This window comes from Dama dama, chromosome 9 (genome assembly GCF_033118175.1).
Source record: "Dama dama isolate Ldn47 chromosome 9, ASM3311817v1, whole genome shotgun sequence".
In the NCBI taxonomy this organism is placed as follows: domain Eukaryota; kingdom Metazoa; phylum Chordata; class Mammalia; order Artiodactyla; family Cervidae; genus Dama; species Dama dama.
In genome coordinates this window covers 102,741,692-102,763,297 of record NC_083689.1, presented here as the reverse complement: position 1 = coordinate 102,763,297, position 21,606 = coordinate 102,741,692, and the positions used below count along the sequence as shown (strand labels likewise).

The 21,606-nt window shown below is 42.6% G+C and overlaps 1 long non-coding RNA gene across 1 annotated transcript in view; it reads right to left on the bottom strand.

Moving 5' to 3' along the window:
- Nucleotides 1–879: 879 nt before the first annotated feature.
- LOC133061507 (uncharacterized) overlaps nt 880–21,606 on the bottom strand; it is a 161,029-nt gene continuing 140,302 nt past the window's right edge. The window contains exon 4 of the long non-coding RNA XR_009694004.1: nt 880–975. This is a non-coding gene — a long non-coding RNA (uncharacterized LOC133061507). The remainder of the gene's footprint in view (nt 976–21,606) is intronic.

Below are 21,606 nucleotides of genomic sequence, written 5' to 3'. Positions count from 1 at the left end.
ACGTTAGGCTTTCTTCACAGGTGTAGTATTAGCTTTCCTGTGGATGGTGTAATTTTGTGGGCAACAGTGAGCTCTTTCTACATCTCACAGGATCTCATGGGCTTCCCTGGTGGCTCGGAGGGTAAAGCGTCTGCCTGCAATGCAGGAGACCTGGGTTGGATCTCTGGGCAGGGAAGATCCCCTGGAGAAGGAAATGGCAATCTACTCCAGTATTCTTGCCTGGAAAATCGCACGGACGGAGGAGCCTGGTGGGCTACAGTCCATGGGACTGCAAGGAGTTGGACATGACTGAGGGACTTCACTTTCACTTTCTACACCTCAAGAGCATCGAGTTCTCACCTCATCCTGTTCTCAGGGACACAGTGGGAAGAAAGCTGCCTTAGTGAGATGTGGGCTCAGGGGATGCAACTTCAGATCCTGTAGCACAGCAGTGAGGACCCCACGAATGCACGTGGGGTGGTGAAGAGAGCGGCCGTGTGCCTCACATCCGCTGGTATCTTTGCATTTGATTCAGAAAACCATGGCCAAAAGAGCAAGGGTAACTTGGGACTTCATACCCACCTGTCCCCTATCTACCATTAGAGACTGAGTTTGCTTCGTTTTTTAACTCGTCCCTCCACGGACAAGCAAACCCCGGTGGAAATAAACAAGCAGAAAAAGCAGGATTGTGTGGTTGCCCAATGTAGACCAGTACACTTAATGCTTGGTTTCTTTTCTAGTTTTAATCATCAAAAAATGTAAGCGAAAGCACATGAGTTCTGTCTCCCACAGATTTTTCTAGCAGGCTGTAATGCCAACAGCAGCAGCAGCTGCAGGACTTACCGCAGCCTTTGAGAAGATGGTTGAGAAGCCAGGCAACCCTTGCTGAAAGGCGGTTCGACACTCTTCACCTGTTTCAACCAAAATGTCAGAGGCTTCATCAGGATGCGTTGTATTTCCTTGGCTTACACTTGTCTCCTTATTTCAGTAAAATGCCTGCTAAAATCACAAAAGGAGAATCAGCCAAAGTATGTGTATTTGATCTTCATGGGAATTGTTGGGGCACAAGTTTAAGAATGGACAGTTAAGACAAATTATTCAGGAAGGCATACATGTTAGTCGCTTAGTCATGTCTGACACTTTACGACCTCAGAGACTGTAGCCCACCAGGCTCCTCTGTCCATGGAATTCTCCAGGCAAGAATACCAGAGTGGGTTGCCATTCTCTTCTCCAGGGGCCCTTCCCAACCCAGGATCGAACCCTGGTCTCCTGCATTGCAAGCACAAGTTTAAGAATGGACAATTAAGGCAAATTATTCATGAGGTCCACATGCCACGTGCATCTTTCCTTTGGGCATATACTTGTCATCATCATTTCCATGGAGGGTATTTGTTTGCAGACCTGTCCTGTCACCTCAGAGCTAAGATAGTGCTTCCTTTTAAACTGAGTCATCTTTGTCCTAAATATTGCATAGTCACACAGGTCTGCCATCTCCTGTTTCCTTGGGCCAGACAGGATGACAAAGCAGAGTAGGCGGCAGTGCCCAAGTCTCTGCACTCACTGCCATTGTGTGTGGTGGTCAGATGTGTTTGTTATATTGCAAGGAATTACCATAGTGGATGAGTTGCACAAAATTCTACCCAAGAAATTCTAAAATAAAGAACTTGCAAATGGAGTGCCTGCTCCAGCTATGAAAAATGTGTTCCAAAAGCACGGAAGGAACATTTGCAACTTGAAACTTTTCATCAGAAATTGAGAGAACTCAAGGTCAGTTTAATATTAATTCTCTCCCAGCTCTTTCATCTGAGAGATATCAAGTTGCATTTGAATCTGGTAAAGAGATATGAATTTAGGTCAGTTTAGCCTTCAAAGGACAAATTTCTTGAGAAATATTCTGTATGCATCTATTTAGTTTTGAGTATCATTAGGTTATTGTAAAGTGAAAGTGACCAAAGCTTGCCTTTTTCATAGAAAGGGAAATTTGTTTCTGGTAAGTCGAAATTGCTTTTGAATAATTTATAGGGAACAGAGAATTCATCAGGTCTGATATCAGCAGCCGTGAGATTGCCTTGTTCTATAATGGGTGTGATGGGAGCTGGAAAGCTGCAGTTGGTTAGCATGAGAATTCCTATGTGGAACCTCATACAGGTTAAAGGCAGGCAACATTTAAGAAACGGAAAGCTGGAGTCAAAACTATGTAAAAGGAACCTTTGAAGAAAATAGCCTTACTGTGAATGATACTCTCTAGACACCCCCCACCCTGACCCAATGCTGATATTGATTCCACCATAGTTGACAGTCAATAAGCAAAACCTCATCTCCTATCACCATCCTCTCCTCTTTTTCATTGGTGCGGACATGATAACAGGAGCAAGATCAAGTAGTAAAGCCAAATAAAATGAAAACAGATTTCTCCAAACAAAGTGAGATAAGACCTTCAATTGATAACTGTTCAGTTCAGTCAGTTCAGTCGCTCAATCATGTCCAACTCTGTGACCACCAGGCCTCCCTGTCCATCACCAACTCCCGGAGTTTACTCAAACTCATGTCCATCGAGTCGGTGATGCCATCCAACCATCTCACCCTCTGTTGTCCCCTTCTCCTCCCGCCTTCAATCTTTCCCAGCATCAGGATCTTTTCAAATGAGTCAGTTCTTTGTATCAGATGGCCAAAGTATTGGAGTTTCAGCTTCAACATCAGTCCTTCCAATGAATATTCAGGCCTGATTTCCCTTAGGATGGACTAGTTGGATCTCCTTGCAGTCCAAAGGACTCTCAAGAGTCTTCTCCAACACCACAGTTCAAAAGCATCAATACTTTGGTGCTCAGCTTTCCTTATAGTCCAAGTCTCACATCCATACATGACTGCTGGAAAAACCATAGATTTGACTAGATCGACCTTTGTTGGCAAAGTAATGTCTCTGCTTTGTAATATGCTGTCTAGATTGGTCATAACTTTCCTTCCAAGGAGTAAGCGTCTTTTAATTTCATGACTGCAATCACCATCTGCAGTGATTTTGGAGCCCAGAAAAATAAAGTCAGCCACTGTTTCCACTGTTTCCCCATCTATTTGCCATGAAGTGATGGGACCAGATGCCATAATCTTAGTTTTCTGAATGTTGAGCTTTAAGCCAACTTTTTCACTCTCCTTTTTCACTTTCATCAAGAGGCTCTTTAGTTCCTCTTCACTTTCTGCCATAAGGGTGGTGTCATCTGCATAGCTGAGGTTATTGATATTTCTCCCGGCAATCTTGATTCCAGCTTGTGCTTCATCCAGCCCAGCGTTTCTCATGATGTACTCTGCATATAAGTTAAATAAGCAGGGTGACGATATACAGCCTTGACGTCCTCCTTTCACAATTTGGAACCAGTCTGTTGGTCCATGTCCGGTTCTAACTGTTGCTTCCTGACCTGCATACAGATCTCTCAAGAGGCAGGTAAGGCAAGAGGCAGGTATTCCCATCTCGTTCAGAATTTTCCACAGTTTATTGTAATCCACACAGTCAAAGGCTTTGGCATCATCAATAAAGTAGAAACAGATGTTTTTTTGGAACTCTCTTTTTCAGTGATCCAACGGATGTTGGCAATTTGATCTGTGATTCCTCTGCCTTTTCTGAACCCAGCTTGAACATCTGGGAGTTCACGGTTCATGTCCTGTTGATAACTGATCAATTCCCTATTTCTTACACTGAGATATTAGAATTCTTTCGCTCACTCCTTAGACCTGCTGCTGAATCGCTCTACCTTGAATCTCATCATAAATTTTAAAATCTATGATCTTGGACTTCCCCAATATCACATGTTTAGTCTTGTTCTTTCATTTCAAATGATCTTATTAATCATCTTTTTGTGAGCAAAGGCTATAGATAATCATTCATCTAGAAACCAAGTTGAGTAAGACTAAGTTCCTAATCTCACAATGGGAGGTGATTGAACTTAGGCTTTTAGCATGACTAAGATTTCTGCCCATATAATGTGGGAAAGAAACTCTGAGATGGAAGCAACCGCCTGAGAAAAGGCTATACAGGGATACACTGAGATCCAACCAAGGAACCATAGTGGGGTTTGCCTGCAGAATGGCAACCCACTCCAGTACTCTTGCCTAGAAAACTCCATGGATGGAGGACCCCGGTGGGGTACAGTCCATGGGGCCTCAAAGAGTCGGACACGACTGAGCAGCTTCACTTTGACTTTGCATCGTGGGGTATGCGGAGAAGACTAATGGAGACTTAGACTGTAAAGACAGACCAAAGCCGACACGAAGAAACTTTAAATTCACAATAAAGAGCTACATACCCATGTGGGCGGCAATGAAGAACCAGAGTGGCTCTGACCCCAGAAGCATAACTGAAAGATAAACGAAGCTACTCCTCAGGACTGTGGAGAGGTGCCGGGAGAGTGGGTTGCAGGGTGAGCTAGGAAGCTCTGCACAGACAAAGGCAAGAGATAGGAGGCTGCCTTTGGCTGATGGCACTGAGAATCAGAGAAAGAAAATGGATTTCAAAGGTATTTTAGATATCCAACTGCTATTCCAAACTGTTACCCTAGACTGTTTTCACCAGTGTTATATCCTCTGGCCCACCAAGGACACCCTCCTTGACAGTTCCTTGACCAACCTCTCCAGCCCTTAGCTATGGAAGTTCTTAACCTGGAGTTCAAGGACTCCCAAGAATAATAACATTAAAAGGTTCTTGAACTTGGATGAAAAAAATGTTACATCTTTATGTTCACTAATTATTTCACTGTTTTTTTCTCCAACTGAAACTTAAATGTTTCTTTCTTTCCTCAATTATAAAATAGGGAACAAGCCACCATGAAATTAGCTATTCTGTCAACTTTTTGTCCTGTCAACATTTTAATGACAGAAATTACAGATATTTTGTGTCATAGTTATGGTTCATATACTAATATATAACTTATATTCATCACTATTTCAAAATTAGGTAGCAATTAGTCCAATTACCAGATCCTATTGTTTAACATGTTATTAAAAAAGCAGATGCTATCATATCATATATATCATATCATATCTTTAATATTTTGATAATGGTATTTCAGTGTAATTAGTTTTCTTTGTAATCCTAAGTGTTTTGATTACACACATAAAAATGTTATTATAAAAAAAAAAAAATACACAAGCTTATCCAGACTGCCAAATATAAAAAAGCTTTGCAGAGATCTAGGTCATCATTTGAGGTCCTGGCCTGACACAATTTCCTGACCATCTTCAAGGTCTTGCTCTGTACCCTTGAGAGGAAACATTCCATCTCTCACTCCTTCCAAACGTAGCCGTGCGTTAGTTCAGTACCTGCAGAAAAGGGAAGCGGAGACGTCCCCTTGCCTGCCCCCTCATTGCTGGTTTCAGTTCTTGCCCCCCACCACCATTCTATTTTCAGTTTTTCTTGTATGCTATGAACCTTCTTTTATATGCCTTCAGAAAGCCAGTGCTTTCATAACCAAGCATACTCTGTCTCCCTTTCGTCCTATTTGTCCCCCTGGAAAATTCTTTCTACACTAAATAACATGCTGCACTCTGCTGGATCTAGTCAGTTTGCTGTTGGTGCATCCCAGAAGCCAACAGCTTTCCAAAGTGAATGCCAAGCTTCCACTGACTCACTTCTTAAGAAGAGAGAGCAGCGGGTGAGAGAGGGATTTCCCGCTGGGAATAAACGCGTGTGAGGCCCCTCAGCAGCCTGGGGACCATACAGTGGTGTGGGGAGGGCAGGAAAGAGACTGGCGACTAACAAAGAAATGGAGAGGGGTATTTTTAGGGGACAGGGAGTGCATCAAATGTGCATTTTGTCTGGGGTCAAGCCTGACTGCTCCCACTGAATGATCTCGTGTGTTGGGAGTCTTGGTACGTGTGCATAAATTGATAACCTCTGCTGTGTGACTTCTCAAGGGCACAGGCTTAGGCACACAACAGAAATGAAACCACAATAACTACTTTCTTTGTTGACATTGTGATTAAACCAGAATAACTTCAACAGATTTAGTTTTCATAGAAAGTTTCCATTTACCTCATTTCCTGAGACTGAGAGATGGCTCTGGTGATGGAAAATGCCACCCATTCTAGAGAATTCTGCGGGTCCTTTAGTATGGTTTTCTTTGCCTGGGTCCTTTTCTCCTTTGATATACACACCAAATGACTAAGGAAAACAATTCAGTGAAAATTATACACAGAATTTTCATCATCTTCTCTCCCAGTATTGCAAGTAAATACTGAGATTTCAGTGGTTGTTTGGAAACTGAATAAAAATCGAGAAAACTAGGAGTAGGAAGTTTGGCCAATAAGATTGGACCTACACATGCAAAGATGTCCAATATCACAAAATGTAGGTGTAGAGTTAAAATGACTTTTATAATGTGAAGAAGTAGTTGGTGGGTAGGAACTAGTACGTACTAAGAGAAGAGGAACCAGAGATATGTTTGTGTGAAACTACAGATGTCAGGGGGTTAGAGTGGGCCTTACACATTCAGAAAGTAAAACTAAAATGGAAAAGGCAAAAGCGCTCACTCCCTGACCACTGTGAAGTCTTTGTTTTAGTGAGGATAGGACCAGGGTTACCTCACCTGAGTCCTATGCCCAGGAAGACGTGAATAAAGAAGAGAACTATCACAGGAAAGGTCAACATGCATATAGCATTTTTAAAAAAGAATTTTTAAAAAGTACAAAGGACCTGACATGTTACAAGTGGAAAAAAGAAGACGGTGAGCATTAGGGTATGCAGACCAATACTGCTCCAAGGTGGATTCAGAGCCCACGGTTTGCAGGCTCTCGGTTCCCTGACGGAGACTGAGCCCGGCCACGGCAGCAAAGGCCCAGAATCCTAACCACCAGGCCATCAGGGAACCCCCTTAAAGGACAATGTATTAAGTTGTTCATAAGAAAGTTATTTTATAATTTAATGCTTTATCCTTTCTTCTGCAATTACATCCCTTTTAGTTTTCTAGTATTAAATTGCCTTTCACTTTTTAAAATACAAATAATAAATGAAAGATTTTTCCTAAACACTCCTCTTCGGGAAATTTTGTTTTAAAAGAAGTGAAAAGTCTATCCAATCTCCCTAATTTAATTTTCTACTCTGAATAGTCAGTTCAGATTAGTGATCCATGAACTTGTTTATTACATAAACCTTTCAGAAAAATTTTAACACACATTCTCAGTGTATGGGATCTTTTTTATAAGTCACATTCATATGCTGCTCTGATAATATATTCATATTATTAAACTTACACAAAAATATAAATTTAAAAGATGAAAAATAAACAGTAAAATTTATTTTACTTGTTAAAGGTTCAAAAGACCCATTATGTGTCTCTCATCTTAAAATATTGAGGCCACCTTATTTAATATACCTTATTATTTTTAAGTCTTGGTTTAACATTTGGTGAGACAGGAATCTGAAGGCCTAGCTCAGAATTCCGTTTATTTTCATTCATAATTTTAGTCACTGTCATAACTTTTATGTACACTTTACAAAGATAGAAGAGATTCAAATGGAAGAAGTGCCTTATTGTCTGTACTTCCTAAATCATGTGCTCATTTTTCAACCCCATCCACCAATTATGCAAAAAGTTTTCCTTTAAATTTGGCTAGTAAATTTCCGTCTTCCATGGTGTCAGTCACTCATCCATGCAAACTAACTGGGCAGTATTGCTTTTTACTAGTTTTAACAAATGAATTCACATCTTATTTGGAAGATTTTAAAATTCCAACTTCCTTAAATATGGAGATATGAGTTTTTACAGGTGAAACCCACTTTATGGCAACTAAATCATTAATGAGAAAAACATTCCTAAAATGCTTTTTTCATAGCATGAGTGTCTTTCAAAAGCATTTCCTTTCTCATCCATTATTAAAAAGTGACCTTTACCTTGAAGGGGCAAGCTAAGTTTGCTTATTATTTCAAATATCTGCTAGATAACACACTACTGGTAGCTCCTTGTCATCACAAGAAAGGTCAGCAAACCTGGCAAGTGAGGGGGTCTGGGGTTTTTATTTTAAGAAAGAAGACAATGTACAATTAATCTTAAATTTGACATGTTACCTTTCTGTAACACAACCAACAGACCTCTGTGTGGCACAGAAGATTTTTAAGATTACTGGCCCACAGCATTAGGAAATATTGTAGGAGTTTTTCCAATAGAAGGTGATACAGTTTCTGAATCTTTACACTGCAGTCTGCTGAGAGTGCATGCGCATGGAACTCTCAGTTTCCCCTGGGGAAGTGAAGCCTGGGTGGAGGTTCCTCACCTATAAGCACCTGAAATACAGGCTACATGATGATGCCAGCGACCAGCTATGTATTCAATATTCATGAACCTTCGTTTATTTTATGTTTAGCTAAAGGTCTAAAAACAGAAGTTCTGTTACATCCTTCTTGCATCTCAATCGCTGAGCTGTACATACCATAGAGACCAAGGTCTTAATCGACGTGGATAATGCGTTTCTCTAGTTTTCTAATTGACTGTGAAAGGCCAATAGTTTAAATGGCAAAATTTACTACGTAACATTTCAGTCGTCTTTCTGAACACAGTGGGCTATCATACACTGTGCGCGCGCGTGCAAAGTCGCATCAGTGGTGTTCGACTCTGCGACCCTATACACAGGGTGGTGTCCACAAATTCTTGAAATTTTCCAAAGAACAAATTAAAAGTAAAAAAAGACATACAGCCTAGAAAGTAACTAAGCATAAATTAAAACAAAGAATTTTATTTTTAAGGAATATTATTAAAAATAAGTTCTGGAAAAAATGACTTTTCTCTACAGATGTTTTCTAAAATATTAAACTGCCCGAGATGTAAGGAACGCTATATTACAGCATGGAGCTGGAGCCAGGCTTTCCGGCTCGTCCATGAACACACAGCCCTTGGGCTCTTATGCCTGAGTTTTCACAAGAGGCACCTAGGCACAGCCTTTTCTAGTTCACTAAGAATGTCATTCTCTCTACAATCAAAAGATGTATGTGATTTCCATCAGTACCACAACAATCATGTTATCTTGTGATCATTACCCAAAAAGCTCAACCAACTGAAGTTAAATACAAACAAAAATGTAATTGAAGATTCCTGAGACTTATAGTCTGACACAAGTACCCAAGGAATAAAATACTGAAAACCCTAGTTTTTGACAATTTGTTTTTTAGTTGTTTTTCACAAAATTGATGCATAAAATTAGAAGATTATAATAAAGAGCTATAAAAGCAAAAGCAAATGAAATTACCACAATTGGGCCGTATAAAATTACCAGGAAATAACAAATTGCCAGAATTTTTTTAAAATGTTTATATGTTTGCAAAGATACCTATTCTAATAGTTTGTGTTGATTAAACAACTAACATACATGTAATATATTCATTGTTAAGTGGTCAAATGTAAACAATACAGTCCATTCTTATTAGTCTCAGTACTTATGTTCTGTGAAGTCACTGCAAGCACTGAATTACTGAATACTACAGGGAAATCACACGGCCTCTGGTCATGTTTTCATCAATCATTCAATACATAACTTAAAAAAAAATTAAAAAAATACATAACCTTGTTTTATATGGGTTTCTGTTTAAATATTCTTATTTAATACATGTTGTTGATTCATTAAATATCGAATTCACAGCCTACAGCCCTATAGCTTATGCTTGAAAGAAACTTAACTAATACAGACACGGGCATGCCTCAGAGATATTATAGATTTGTTTCCCAACTACTACAATAAAGTGAGCATCCCGATAAAGTGAGTCACAAGAATTTTTTGGTATTTCAGAGCATATAAAAGTTATATTTACACTTTCATGTAGTCTATTAAGTGTCCAATAGCATCATGTCTAAAATAACTGCATACCTTAATTAGATTACTTTGTTGCTAAAAATTGCTAAACATCACCTAAACCTTTAGTGAGTCATAATCTTTTTGCTGGTGAAGGGTTTTGCCTGATGATGGCTGCTGATTGATCGGGGTGGTGATTCCTGAAGGTTGGAGTGGCTCTGGCAATTTCTTAAAATAAGACAACACCTGGGAAGCCCCTCTTTAATGATCTTAGGTAGATATTCTAGATGACTTGCTGCAGCTTCTACATCACCACTTATTACTTTACCTTACACTTTTATGTTTTGGAGATGGCTTCTTTCCTTCAACCTCCTGAACCCAACCCAGTGAACTGACCTCTCCTAGCTCCAGACTTTTCTTCAGCAGCTTCCTCACCTCTCTCAGCCTTCAGATAATTAAAGAGGTAGGGCCTTGCTCTAGACTAGTCTTTGGCTTAAGGAAATCTTGTGTCTTGTTTGGACTTCTATTGAGACCACTAAAACGTTCTCTCTATTGGCATATGGCTATTTTGCTTTCTTATCATTTATGTATTCACTGCAGTAGCATTTTTTATTTCCTTTAAGAACTTTTCCTTTGTACCCACACCTTGGCTAACTGGCACAAGAAGCCTAGTTCTTGGCCTGTCTTGGCTTTCAATATGCCTTCCTCATTAAGCTTAATCATTTCTAGCTTTGGACTTAAAGCGAGAGATGTGTGATCCTCCTTATTCTTGAATACTTAGAAGCCATTGTTGGATTGTTAATTGGCCTAATTTCAAAATTGTTGTGTCTCAAGAAATAGGACCAAAGAGAGGGAGAGAGAAGGGGGAATGGGGAAAACAGCTGTTTGTGGAGCAGTCACAGCACACACAATATTTCTCCGTTAAGTCTGCCATCTTGTATCAGCACAGTTCATGGAGTCCTAAAAATTTACAATAGTAACATCAAGGGTCTCTGATCATAGATCACCACAACAAATACAGTAATAATGAAAACGGTGGAAATATTTTGAGAATTACCAAAATGTGAAACAGAGACAGAAAGTGAGCAAATGCTGCTGGAAAATGCTGCCGACAGATCTGCTCACTGCAGGGTTGCCAGTTCAGTTCAGTTCAGTCGCTCAGTCGTGTCTGACTCTGTGACCCCATGGACTGCAGCATGCCAGGCCTCCCTGTCCATCACCAACTCCCAGAGTTGACTCAAACTCATGTCCATTGAGTCAGTGAAGGCATCCAACCGTCTCATCCTCTGTCGTCTCCTTCTCCTCCTGCCCTCAATCTTTCCGAGCATAAGGGTCTTTTCCAATGAGTCAGTTCTTCCCATCAGGTGGCCGAAATATTGGAGTTTCGGCTTCAGCATCAGTCCTTCCAATGAATATTCAGGACTGATTTCCTTTACGAAGGACTGGTTGGATCTCCTTGCTGTCCAAGGGACTCTCAACCACCCTAGCTGCCTATAAAGATATTTTACTTCCCATGGGTTTGGTCAATCCAAATCTTGGACTGGTGAGATTTAAATCACATTAGGAAATACCTTCTGATCCATAAAGTATGCGGATGTCACTCACAGTGCTCTTGTGAACAAAAACATGCCCATGTCCTCATGCTTACCTCCCAGTCTGAGAGTGAAGGATGACTAACGGCAGCTTCTCCATGAAGTGGAGGGTGTACTGAGGCAGCAGTTAAAGGAATGGGAAATAGTATCAAGAAATGGAGCTCTCCAGGTAGGTTGGGATGAGATGGTAGATTTATTGAACAATGAAAGGTGTTTGGGCTTCTTTCTGAAAAGACTCACTGGAGACTTTAAGCAAGGGTATGACGTATTCATATTAACATTTTTTAACAGACTTACTTTTAAATATGGCAACATGAAGCGGTATCTGGAAAAGAAATTGTTAGCAGGAGAGCTTACGTTATTAAACTTCATTAACCTTCCTGGTGGATAGGAAAAGCATAGCTTTCCAAAAACATTCCACTAGGGGGGCAGTTTATGAAGAGGTACACTGCTGGGTCTGGGGGCACTTTCTCTAATCCACTTGGGAGACCATTTCGTTCTTCAGCATTCTGCATCCTAGATGAGATGCTGTCCCCAAGAACTGCATCTCACCACTGACAAGTGTTTATTATCCCCTGAAAACTCTGAGTTACAAAATATTCAGTATTGATGGGGAAAAAAACCTGTTTCAGTGAAGCTAAGCTTGAGAACATTTGTGACAGGAAGAAATGATGATGAAAATATAGGCCAGGGACCCTATTGACCCTAATGACCCAATGTCCCTATTGACCAGGGGCATTTCTTTCAAGCTTCTTTCTCAAGTTTCCCTTAAATTAGAGGGAAACAAGGAAGCAAAAACACCTCAAAGAAGAAGTTAGAGTAGAAGGTTTCTACTAATACTACTTTAGATCTCCCGTGTGGTCAACATTCACTTTACTTTCAGGCACTGTATTAGATACCTGGCACATCTTATGCCATTTACTCTTATAACAATGATATGAGATATGGAAGTTAAATTTCACCAAGACTAAGGCACTTACTCAAGGATACATACACAATTACTAAGTGGCATCAGACTGTAATCTTCCCTGGGGTTGCAAAGAGTCAGACACGACTGAGCGACTGAACTGAACTTGCAGCTCAGTCAGTGCAGAGTCTGCCTGCAATGCAGAGACCTGGGTTCAATCCCTGGGTCAGGAAGATCCCCTGGAGAAGGAAATGGAAACCCACTCCAGGATTCTTGCCTGGGAAATCCCATGGACAGAGGAGTCTGGCAAGCTACAATCCATGGGGTCACAAGAGTCGGACACAACTTAGTGACTAAACAACCACCACCATCAGAATGTAAGTTTAGGCCCCCAGTCAAAGGTCTTTTGTATTGGCTACACTATTTGTAATATGCAGGTATGTACAGCAGCAATAGTACTGAGTTTGGTAACGGTGTCAGACAAGCTGTATTCAGGTTCCACTCCACTACTTACGAGCCTTGTAAATTTAGACAAGTTATTTAACATGAGCTTCAGTTTCTTCTTCTGTTAAGTGGGACCCACAATGCTTGACACTCAGGGCATATTTGAGTATTAAGTAACAAAAGGTCTTAGCTCAAATACCAACAGCTGCATAATTAATGTTAGATTTCTTCCTTAAAATAAAAAGTAGATTCCATAACTGGAAACTCTTCTGCTATATACCTGTAAAGTGAAAGTCATTCAGTCGTGTCTGACTCTTTGCAACCCCATGGACTATACAGTCCATGGAATTCTCCAGGCCATAATACTGGAGTGGGTAGCTGTTCCCTTCTCCAGAAGATCTTCCCAACCCAGAGATCGAACCCAGGTCTCCTGCAAATATTTGACAATTATGATGTTTGTAAATCACATACGAATGGAAAAGGCAACAGCATACACAAAGGGGGGAGAGATGCTTCACGCTGACCTTGCCCCTAGGATTGTCATGCTTCTGTTTCAGTAAAAAGAGAGTTGTCGAACACCAGCTGTTTGCCAGGTGTCATGGTAGACACTGGTGATCCTATTGATAAACAAAACAGAATGGTACCTGCTCCCATTGAGCTTACACTGTGGCGAGAGAGATGACAAATACATAAATGGTCTTACTACTGAGTGTGATACGTAAAATTAAGTTCTGGGGTATTAGTGACCAGGGTGAAGGCTCCTTTCAAAAAGCTTTCCCAGGAGTGGTCTCCCAGAGGATGAGATCCAGAATAAAAGAACATACAGTTTTGTGAGAATCTGAAACAAGAACGATCTAGAAGTGCTGACTCATTGGAAAAGACCCTGATGCTGGGAAAGATTGAAGGCAGGAGGAGAAGGGAACAACAGAGGATGAGACGGTTGGATGGCATCACCGACTCAATGGACATATGTGTCTGAATAAGCTCCGGGAATTGGTGATGGACAGGGAGACCTGGCGGGCTGCAGTCCATGGGGTTGCAGAGAATCGGACACGACTGAGTGACTGAACTGAAACTGAACCAGAGAGAGCAACCACCACTAAGACCCTCAAAACAAAATGGCCCAAGGTTTTAAGAGGAGCAGGCACAGGCCAGGGTGACAGGAGCAGAGGGCCAGGAAAAGGCTGGTTGGAGAAATGGTTGGCGAAGCGGGCAGAGCCTTGCAAGCCTTGTACTGGAATGTGGGTTTTATTTGTCACAGGAAGTCATGGATGGATCTCAGCCAGCTGAGAGGCATGGTGCACAGGGTAGAATAATGCTGCCCTCCACATCTGAATTCCCAGAACCTGTGAATTTATTACCTTACATGGCAATAGATATGGAGGTGGGAGGGTAATTAAAGACATGGAGGTGGGAGGGTAATCAAAGATAAGGAGGTGGGAGGGTAATTAAAGATACGGAGGTGGGGAGAGTATCCTGGATTATCCATTGTTATCACAAGGATCCCTGTAAGAGGGAGGCGGCAGAGCCAGACTCAGAAAAGAACACATGACAAAAGAAGCAAAGGTTGAGTGCTGTTGGACCATGAGCCTAGGAATGCAAGCTGGAAAAGGGAAAGAAACAGACTCTCCCCCAGAGAATCTATAAGGGAGGCAGCCCTACTGACACCCCGATTTTGGCCCAGGAATGTGATCTCTGACTTCTGACTTGCAGACTAAAAGAGAATCAATGTATATCGTGTTAAGCCACTACATTTGCAGCAATTTGCTACAGCAGAAATAGGAAATAAATGCAATCCCTACACAGCTTCTGAGTGGAGAATGACGTGGAGGGGATGAAGGGTAAGACTGGAGGCCGGCTGAGACACTGTTACGGGGATCCAGACAGGAAGGTCTGTACAAAAATCACGAAAGCCGTGCAGACCTGAGATAAGGAGGCGTCCTGGAGATAAATTTTGAAGACAGGGATGGTAGGACTTGCCAAACTCTGCTCCTAAACCATCCTTTGTTTTGGCAGGCGCTGGAACCCCTGGGTACCATTGGCACAGTAGAGTCATCAGCCTTAGAAAGCAAGTACTGCCCTACTAGGTACTGATTTGACACACACATAGTTTACTTACGAATCAGAACATCTAGCCAGTGGGAAAAACAGCTCAGAGCCCAGACTGAATAAGTCTAAAGGCACACTCTTTGGTTCTGTACTGTCATAAAGAATGGAAAAGCCAAGGTCAAAGATAGAAGTGGGCACTGAAGTGGATGCCTTTGAGAGGATAAATGTGCACTTGTGGTCTAATTTGAGGCTCCACAGAACTTCCTCCTTCCAAGAATTAAGAAGAAGGATTTTCTCCAGAGTGGAAAAGAGGAGGAACGTGACAGTTCTTGAACCCCCAGCACCGTTTGCCAAACCCCTCTGAGTACTCTTCTCCTCCAGTCTGCAGGCCAGGCCCCCCCTTGGCTGTTTGCAATGAGAGTGTGAGTCCTATATACCAGATTTCAGGTTGTGGTCTCCGCCCACAGCCCTCTCACTGCAGAGCTGTCTGAAACGCCAGCTTGGGAACTGCGGACCCAGAGAAGGGGAAAAATCCCACAGGAGACCAACAGGGCTTCCCTGTCACACAACAGGCCTTTCCTTCCCAGAGAGAAGACTGAAATAATCAACCCTTGGCCCTCCCAAGAGCTGGCCTGCAGGACTTCCTAGCAAGGACCTCACCAACCCCAGCTCCACCTCCCCGCGCGGCTACACCTCCCTCCGTCAGCACCAGGGGGCCTAGCTCCGTCCTCTCAGCAGAGAGGCTCCTGTCAGTGGTGCTGCACACGGGAGCAGCACCGGGAGTCCTTGTCATCTTCCCCACGAGCCGCGGGAGTGTCCACGCGGGGCGCTGAGGCTTCGCAAGGAGCTCTCCTAAGTGGGACCGGAAGAGGAAGTCGTCCGCATGAGTTTCCAAACATGGCGTGCCTCCTCCCTTCATGCCGGACCTCCGAACCCTTTGGCCTCGCTCACTGTTCGCTCTGTTCCCCACTGCCCGCGGGTCACTTGTGGCTCCAGACTTTTCTCGCAGAGCTTAAGCAGCCTTCTCCTAGCCGAGCTGGGCAGAACCTCACGTCCTCCTGGCCCGGAACACCTGGCACTGATCACACGGCGGCTTTTCTATGAACGCCATTTTGTTTCATGGTCCTATTTCCGCCCCAAACCTGCCACTCTGGAGATGAATGCCGCATCTCACCTCCCTCACGCTCTCCAGAGGCCTCACCTCAGCTCTGGGTGAGTACCTCCACTTTTATCAAGGATGGGAAACAAAGTGCTTTGCTGAAAGAACAGCCTGATGCGGGGCGACAAGGTGCCCTCTAGCTCTGATTCCCTCCCGTCGGAGTTCGACCTCATCCCCGCTCTCTATTTTGGGAAGCATTCCATCCCACAGGCCACAGAGGCAACCAACGGGCTGAAGAGAATGGCGCTGTGATGAGCACAGAGGTCACTCTGGATACCATGTGTTATGAGCTGATTACACACTTTCCCAAGGCCGCCCTTGGTACAGATGCCGTGAATGCTAAATGGCACCTACCTCTCGTTCCAGCAATTAGTTTTGATCTCTCTGCTTTAATGCTGTGTCCGGTTGTTCTGAGAGAGAAAGAAACGCTCTGCCTCTGCACCATTTGTTTTTTATGTCTGCGTTCAGTGAAGACTTGCTGAAGCCTGGGTCTCTGCTAGGCATCGTGAGTGATAAGAACGAATCGTTCCCCCCACCGGCTCCAAGAAGGAAATAGCATAGAGGAGATAAAACGTGTGAGCAAAATACAATGTACAATGTGCTCCACTGTTTGGAAGAAGAAGAACCTTCTGTTATTCAGCGCTTCAGTCGTGTCTGACTTTCTGCGTCGCTATGACTGTAGCTCACCAGGCTCCTCTGTCCATGGGATTCTCCAGGCAAGAATACTGGAGTGGGTTGCCCTGCCCTAATCCAGGGTATCTTCCCAACCCAGGGATCAAATCCATGTCTTTTATGTTTCCTACATTGGCAGACTGGTTCTTTACCACTAGCGCCACATGGGAACTACTAGTTATCTGCTGGGCAAAGTTTGAGGCCTGAAGATACAGAGTGAAAAAGGCAAAGGTACCCACTTTCATGGGGAGAGATGATCATTACACTAGTAAAGTATTAAATATACAAAGTTAATTTTAAAAGTGGTCAATGCAATTAAGTGGGATGGGATGGGGTGAAGATTAGCAGCTTGGAGCAGGCATTCAGGTAGACCCCTCCAAACAGGTGCCCTCTCTGAACAACTAAATGGCTCTATAACTGTCAAGGCCTAAAGAAAGAACAATAGGAGCAGAGAAAACAAGTGCAAAGGCTGTGAGGTGGGCACAGGCTGGGAGCTTTAGGAGAGAAGTGATAGCTGAGTTTCAGAGACTGAGTAAAATGGCATTTCTGAAAGACAAAATGGCACAAGCATGAACTGCACTGAGTTGGAAGCAAGCATGAATTTGAATCAAGGTCTAGTGAAACCTGAAATTCAGAAGTTAAAATGAGGTAGGTTATTTATGGAGAACCCTGGGCCGTGCTATAGCTGTGGATTCTGGCCTGTGAATAGGAAGCCCCGTGGGGTTTAGCGCAGTCTCTGACTTGATAAGAATGTCGAGACTAGGAAGATTTCTCTGGCATTAGTGGGAACCATTTATACCTTCGGCACACAAATACGCCTCTGTGCTTTAGTCAAAGCTTCCTACTTCCTGATAAATATTCATCTTCATGCCTAAGATTTTTTGTAAGAGGCTGGGCTATAAAACAGTTTTCAGAAGGACTAGCAATGTGATTTGTGGGGCCCAGTGCAAAATGGAAATGCCAGGCCCTTTGTTCAAAATGCAGAGTAAAAGCATCTTCCTTCCTTTGGCTGTCTCTGTCTTGACTTGTTGTGGTGGTTTGTATTTGCTCTTTAGTACAAAATAACTCCTCAAGCATAAGGATACTTGCCAGACATGCGCAGACCCTCATAGCTCCCACATGACTTCCCCACTGACCCAACACTCAGGCATCCACACCCAGGATCGCTCAGTGGGGAAGGCAGCAGTGGTCGCGGGGCAGAGGCAGAAGACATGGAGGTCAACACCGCATCCCTCAGAGTCAAGGAGGTGGAACCACGATGAGCCAAGGCTCCAAGCCCCTGGGGCATGCTCCACTGTTTCTTCAACTTCACTTACAAAATGCAAATTCAAAGATAAAATCATTGATGAATCTCAAGATGCTGATTGCTGACCCTTCTGCTGTGGGGCTTGATGCAAAGGCACAGGTGGAATGCCCCTGAAGCTGCTCTGGTTGGGGTGTGAGGTGAGGGCTTCCATGGAGAGCTTTTCCCCAGAACTCAAACTTGGTGAGCTACTGCCCTTCAAAACCACGTGTACTCCTACTGTCTTATAAGATGTTACCACTGGGGAGAACTGAGGGCAGGGCACATAGGACCTGTCTTTATTATTTTTCAACTTCCTGTGAATCTAAAGTTATTGGAAAATGTTGTTGCTGTTCAGTCGCTCAGTTGTGTCTGACTCGGCCCACCCATGTACTGCAGCACAACAGGCTTCCCTGTCCTTCACTGTCTCCCAGAGTTCGCTCACACTCAAGCCCATTGAGTCAAAAGCCCTCACACATATGCTATTTTTCTGAAGACAGGGAGGGGTGGGGCAGTGGAAAGAAAACCAAGAGCAAGATTGGGAGGATGAAGTTAAAATACTTAGTGGTATTCAGCTGGACATCACAAGTTAACTTGCAACCCCAGCTAGAAATGCAAAAGGAGAGTGATCAGGCTCACATTCCACAGGTGAGGGATTGATCAGCTTATTTCTGACCATACTCTCTTTTAGCCTGTTCAGGTCCATTAAATGATCATTTTCTGATCATTCACTATATACAAATACACTGTACTGTCGTATGCCGTCTGGGATTACAATACAAGTGCATTTTATGTCAGGAATGCATTCCCAGAATTGATGGTATTGAAGACAAAAAACTTCGAGTTGCCAGCTAAAAGCAGTACTACTTCATAGCAATGGTGTGAACACAGTTGGCTTGGCCCATGTGTATCGAAATTCTCAATTTCTTATTTAATTTAACAATATTCACCTTATTTCTGACTTCATGCCTGGTGTTTACATAATACTATTCCAAATTTGCACAGTTTGAATTGGCATGAAAGAATCTACGCAGATGTTAGAGGGATAATGTTGGAGTTAAATAAACATATATAAAGCATCTAGCATAATTCTTGAAACAAAACAGGCAGGAAATTAAAGATAGCCATTCTTATTGCTACCTTTAGCAATAAGGTAGTGTTATTATATTCAATAATACTTCCAATAAAGTCACATTTTTCCAATCCAAAGAATAGTATCTTTAAACTATAAGATGGGTTGTTTAGTTGCTAAGTCATGTCTGACTCTCCTTGCAAGAGTTCCATTTAAAAAATAATAATAATCTGTGTGAACAGAATCAAATAGAGCTCACAGAGTTAAAACATTTTAGAAGAAAATAACATTAAGCACTGAAGTTTTAAGTATTTTTCCAATGAAAGAAAAATCAATGCCCAGTCAATTCTTCTGCTTCTGTGCAAATGTGGAACAGAAAACAAACCTACACGTCCTCTCAAAGCTTTGTTCTGGTCAGTGATTAGAATCTCTCTTCCATTATGTTTTTTTTTTTCTTTGCTCATATCATGGGAGAAGGACTAATAATCAGTGAGATCTCTGAATTAAAAGCGAACAGTGTAGAGGCACTCTGCACCGTCCTTCCCTGAATGGACATAAGTGGCCCCTCCTGCTCTTCGACTCCTGGGGAACAGCTCATAGTTGAAGGACATTTGAGCAACAGCACAGCGCCAGGGCACCAGCATTCAGAGCGCCCAGCACCATCGTCACGTGGTCTAAAGACAGGCCTGCCCTTGGGTCTGACCGTTGTCACCATCATCATCTGTCCCGAGCAGCATGTCCTCCAAAGCCGCTCTTATACTGTGCTGGGGCCTCAAGGGTTCAAAGAAGGCTAAAGCTGCCATATAAGTGCACACTATTCCAGAGAGAGAGAAATGTTCCTGAAAACAGAACTAGGGAGACTTACCCCTAGAGAGTTTATGTTATAGCTATGAAGAAACAGAATAGAATACCAGAAACTTGTTCCAGAAGAAACTGTCATGCTAGATACCAGGTCCACAAGCTCCTCAACAGCTGGCCAGCTGGATCGTTTGGTGTTTTAGTCAATTACTTCCTCTGGATCCTTCCGGTAAGCACCGCAAGTTTACCAGAAGTAGGTAAGCACCATGTTACCTACTATCTGTGAAAAAACACAGACTGTCTGCTCAAATGGAGCTGGTATCTACCTTGGTCCATAGCACCCACATGAAACAGTTCATCTAATGACAGATGAGGAGGACCAGCTTTGGATCCAGGCCTCAGTATTGCTAACTTCCTGCCTGAGCAGAATTGGGCAACTCAGTGAGCTTCCCCAAGCCTTCCTCCTGAACTGCAAGAGGGGGATAATAATATCTCTGACCTCCTAAGGTGAATGTGAGCCTGGCAGGTAGGAAATCTTGCCTTTATGAAATAAATTTCATTTCATGGAGACAATTTCATGCTGTGGTTAGGTAAGCCATGGTTCACACCTGGCTTTACCACATAGTAGCTACATTTCCTTGGTCAAATTACTTAACCTCACTTGCTCCCATTTCTTTGTTTGTAGAATACAGATAACTGTCATAGTGAGATGATTTTCCAACCTCACTCAACTCAACAAAATTAAGACCGGTCTTTCTGAATGCAAAGAATCAGGATCAGTTTTTCACCATTCAGTTTTCACTCCCTGGTAGCTCAGATGGTGAAAAATCTGCTTACAATGCAGGAAACCTGGGTTTGATTCCTGGGTCAGGAAGATCCCCTGGAGAAGGGAATGGCAACCCACTCCAGTATTCTTTCCTGGTGAATCCAAAGGACAGAGGAGCCTGGCGGGCTGCAGTCCAGGGCTACACCATCAGACACAACTGAGCAACTAACACTTTCACTTTGACTTTCACAGTTTTCACTCCAGACAAGGCCAAATGGCATTAAGAAATCATGCACACTATTTTTAGCAGTATGCTCAAATTTTCTTTTCCCTTTCTCAAAAGTCTAAGCCATTCAGAAGATTTCCTGAGGTTGAACAGAAAGGGGTTGGCTATAAACTGCCAGTCAAGGCTATGGACATAACAAAGCAACTACTGCAAAGAGCAGGTGGAATTCTGACTCTTTTTACCACCTCCCTGGGGTTTCACAGTGAATGGGTGATAGAAGCAGGTTCAATGAGAAGGCTGCCATTATTTACTAAATATATTAAACCAGCAGGCCACCATAATTTCCAAATGCACAGAGAAAATTCTCACAGGAATTTGGCATATGTTACATGTTCTCTCTCCCTGTTTATAAACTTGCTTATGGTGATCTTCTCCTGTGGTTAACACTCTAACTTCCAATGCAGGGGGTACAGGTTCAATCCCTGGTCAGGGAACTAAAGTCCCACATACTATGCACCAAAAATTTGAAAGAACAATGGAGCATAGCCCTGATTTGGTTCCCCAAAGAAAGAAGAAAAAAATTTAATTATATTATAACTGTTAGGAGAGAACATAGACCTATACACAGAGTATCTGATGGAGAATCTCCAAGATGAGCCATCAAATGACTGAAAGTACACAGCCTCGTGTGTGATAAGAACTCAATCTCAATAAATTATTAGCCAAAAATGAAAGAAAAGAACCACAAGGGGCACTATATAATTCCACACTCAATTATACAGCACAGGCATGCTTTGTAAGAAGAGGAAGAATGGTTATGGCTATAGAAAGTAAAAGTGTGTGTGTGAAAGTCGCTCAGTTGTGTCTAACCCTTTGTGACCCCATGGACTATACA